Source organism: Nicotiana tabacum, chromosome 1, assembly GCF_000715075.1.
Source record: "Nicotiana tabacum cultivar K326 chromosome 1, ASM71507v2, whole genome shotgun sequence".
NCBI lineage: Eukaryota > Viridiplantae > Streptophyta > Magnoliopsida > Solanales > Solanaceae > Nicotiana > Nicotiana tabacum.
The window spans coordinates 22,550,505-22,554,746 of NC_134080.1; the positions used below are offsets into that span (position 1 = coordinate 22,550,505).

At 31.0% G+C, this 4,242-nt stretch overlaps 1 long non-coding RNA gene across 2 annotated transcripts; it reads right to left on the reverse strand.

Annotated features, from left to right (window-relative positions):
- Positions 1-545: 545 nt before the first annotated feature.
- On the reverse strand, positions 546-3,278 carry LOC142179555 (uncharacterized). 2 transcript variants are annotated; one of them, XR_012708061.1, is made up of 4 exons: positions 2,165-3,278; positions 1,578-1,912; positions 1,131-1,495; positions 546-996 (listed from the first exon to the last, which is right to left on the reverse strand). It is a non-coding gene; the product is annotated as an uncharacterized LOC142179555 (long non-coding RNA). The 2 variants fall into 2 exon arrangements; XR_012708056.1 differs by lacking the exons at positions 546-996; positions 1,131-1,495 and having other exon boundaries at positions 1,502-1,912; positions 2,165-2,279; positions 2,430-3,278.
- Between the last annotated feature and the right edge of the window lie 964 nt (positions 3,279-4,242).

Consider the following 4,242-nt stretch of genomic DNA (forward strand, 5'->3'; position numbering starts at 1 on the left):
TTGCCTTGCCCCTCCTTGCCTAAGTCGTTCCACCATAATCGCAACTCAAAAGGGATCTTGGTCATTATTGAAAAAGGTTCGTTTTGTATCGTGCTCATCCTGCACATTTATTTAGGGTGATTATAAAAAAAACCTTTATTAGACTCAAAAATTAAAATTATCTAGATCTTTTTTAAGAGATTTTTTTTTTTGCAAAATGGGAGGTTGGACCCGATGAGAGTTGCCTACGTATCTCACACCGTGTGAGAATCAAACCGGCGTAGTTCGGTTGGATCAAAATAGGGGAAACAAAATAAAATCTTTTAAAGAAAAGAAGAATAACTATTTTTCTGGAATTTAGTTATAGGTTTTTTTTTTTTTTTTTTTTTTTTTAAAACCAAGGAAATATTTATACATTTTAAACTTCTTTTTTTTTCATTTTTTTTGAAATTTCGAAAATCTTTTAAAGAGGTACTACAATTGAAACAATAAAAAAAAATTGATTTTTTTTTATTTATATATATTTTGGATTTTGAAACAATAAAATCTTTTAAAAATTTTCATTTGTTCCTAGAGCCTTGACTTACTTTTTGCTTCTCTCGCCAATATTTGGTGCAAAGATCTGTTCCTTTTCTATGTAGGATAACACGGATAGACTTATATGCACATTGTCAGAACTTTTCAAGAATGATTATCTAAATTGAATTCGGAAGATTATGTCCGAAAACATATCTAGGACATTGTTAATGTGCGTGAGTTATTTCTAAAAGTGAAAGATAATTTTTTAGATCTAAAGTACCGGGTAAACTAAGCTGAAATGAAAGTACCGTAAAAGTACATATAGATGAATTTTTCATGCTAAAAATAATTAAATTGTGGGTCACATAATAAGAATATTCATAAAATATACTAATACAAAATAACTAATTGGTCTAAGTTTGTGCCTATCACATGCTGTGTCAAATATATCTTTTGCTGTCATGTCGAGCATTTTTTCAGCTACATCACCCAAAATTACTGCAGTTGTAGAACCACTACCATTAGTAAAATTAATCAGGAACATATACATGCAATTAAAGATGGTATAATATATGTACATATATGATATATTTGCTAAAATGATACTTCTAAGTATGGTAAAACTATAATACCCGAGGAAGTAATGTTGTCCATTTACACTTGGTGCAGTCAAAATTTCTTCTTTCTTTCGCTCGCAACTTTTATTTGCAGCCCAAGCACTCAAGCACACAAAAACTACTACATGTTATTTGATATTGAAATTTCTTCCTCAACGTGACAACTTCCAATTTGTCAACGAACAAAAAATTACATGTTTATCTCTGTTTTATAAATAAATTTGTACACGTTTAAATATCTACTACACTTACCAAAGTTTGTGACTGAATTTTTCCAATGAGGATAATTTGTTGTTGAGCAGGAATCATCATGAGAGAGGCGGATGACCGTGAGAAATTGTCTGATGCATAACTTGCAAGCGTCTTTGTTTTAATTTTCTCTATCGTCACAACATACAGGGTATTCAATATTGGTGTACACATACATATTTTAGTTAAAGAATAACAATAAAAATCATATACCAGTTGATCAACTCCAACACTTATGGATAAGCGGGGATCTATTTGTATTGTTGAGTTGAATATAGCTTGCAGTAATAAACCTGTATATGCCACAATCTTGGTCTAATATTGTATTCTCTTTTTCTCTATAAAAAATATATAAGGAAGAAATCTGAGTACACTCGTACCATTATAAATTCTTATAATCCTTCTACGGATTACTGGATATCCTTCATCGTCATTGATTTTTGGGTCAATTTTCTGTTGCAGTTTGGTTCCTTCGACTTCTTGAAGTCGAATGATCGCGAGAAGTTGTCTGATGCATAACTTACAAGCATGTCTTTGTTTGAATTTGCCTATCGTCACAATATACATGATAATTAATATTGGTGTACACTTACATATTTTAGTCCGAGAATAACAATAAAAAATCTTATAACAATTGATCAACTCCAACGCTTATGGATAAGCGGCGATCTATTTTTATATTGTTAAGTTGAATATAGTTTGCAGTGATAAACCTGTATATGCCACAATCTTTGTGTAATATTGTATTCTCTTTTTCTCTATAAAAAATATATAAGGAAGAAAAATGAGTACACTCGTACCATTATAAGGAGATATTTCTATAATCCTCCTAAGGATTACTGGATATCCTTCATCGTTATTGATTTTCGCCTCAATTTTCTGATGGAGTTTGGTTCCTTCGACTTCTGCGAAGTCCTGCCACAAAGTGAGAAGAAGCCAATTTTTTTCATGACAAATGTAAGAGTATATGAATAAATTATTGAATATATCTATTTATAATGATATATGTATATTATATTCTGAGGAGTCAAATTGTGGTGTATAATGTAAAATATTTCAGTATACTTATTGTCTGTGAAAATAATTTCCCGGCACCTATTTAGAACTCGACCTGCATATTTTGGAGGGCCATAATAGATAATTTCAGCAGAAAGTTTTGAAAATAATGAAGTATAATACGGTTCATGTATTTCATAAAATCATATATTTCATCATACTAATATTGGGTAGAACTGAGTTACCACTTTCAGCAGCAAGATCAGCAGCAATGTGGTACAAATCAGCCAGATTCAACTTGCTTGGTGGTGGCATTAGTATATCTCTATCACTATTTTGGTTCCACTATAATTTTTCTATTAAGCACACAATAAAATTTGTGTAAAGGTCTTTAGTATAAAGTGGATGAAATTTTAACTCTTGTAGTGGAGATTAAGTATGTGTGGAAGAGCTTAAGCTTGTCGGCATAATATTAAATGTCATCGCCCAAGTGACCCCTCTAATTTACTGCTCCTGTGGATTGTTAATATTCATCAGAGATGCAGCTAACTTATAATTATAAAAATTCGATTACATTATACGAACGATAGATGAAATTACTTCTTCATCTTCTAAAATAAGATTTAGAAATCTTCTTTTTCTCACTTTTTCATTCTCGGCCTATGCCAACAATTTGGACTTTACATTTCTAATCTGGTGTCTCGATCATTATTTGGTTGATGTTGCCTATTAGCGCCATGATATCTTGGTAACAGCGATAAAATTTATCGGAAAAACACAAGGTATGCAGAAATCAAGAACATTATGTAAAAGTTTTAGCTAGTCATTATTCAAAAGAAAACTGAGTACAGATAGATAAGTGCAATGACAAATAAAGATTGCAAAATAACTCAAAAGACAGAGGCTCAAGCTATATTATACATATATATAAATAGAGAAGAAAAGATATAGAGAGAGAGAGAGAGAGAGAGAGAGAGAGAGAGAAGAAAAGATGACAAAATTACGAAAGAAAAGAAAGAAGACGAAGACATGACCGTCAAGAATTCATATCAGAAGTTGTTGTTGAAAATACAGAGCACGTAACCTTATATAAAGGGTGGCACATAGTACACACACTAACATAGTCAAAGCGAAAAAGAAATTAGCAGCCAACACAGAGAGCCCATTAGAATAACTATTAAGCAACAAATATAGTACAGGTGCTTTATACTTCTCAGTGATAGATAATCTAAAACTTCAACCATTTTTTTGGCTGAAATAATCTTTTAAAATATTTGAAAGGCTTTTTATAGATATTTGGATATGAACGCAACAAATAATAATAATTAAAAATAAAAACTCAAAGACAACAGAAAATCTCGGAAAGTCCTAAAGATTCTTCATAAAGATCAGTTCAAAGACCAAAACTATCAAAACCCAAAATTCTGCAAGAAACCAAAGAATTTTTTATTGCAAGAAGTAGGAAACGGGACGAAACGTGAAAAAAAGGGAAGAGAGAAGAAGAAACTAATTAAGATCAGATGATAAATGAAAATTAGTATACCCGCTTTCAAGCAGGAATTTTGCCCTTATGAATGAGTGAAAAATTAATTTGAGCTTCATTCATGAGATTAGAATCCTATAGGAATCTTGAAGTAGTAATTACTTTTGAGATTAAGTGTATTTATCTACTATTCCAAATTATGCGCCCAGGTATCAATTTCGAAACATGCATGAGTAAGTAAATCAAAATAAGGACCCAAAAATGTGAAATAAATAACGAAAATGTGAAAACCTTATTTCCAGAGATTGAAGTCTTAGCTTCATAAGCAAAAATCACAATATGCAAAGCCCAAAATTTAATAATCAGACCACATCACATGCCATATCATGGAAAAATTAG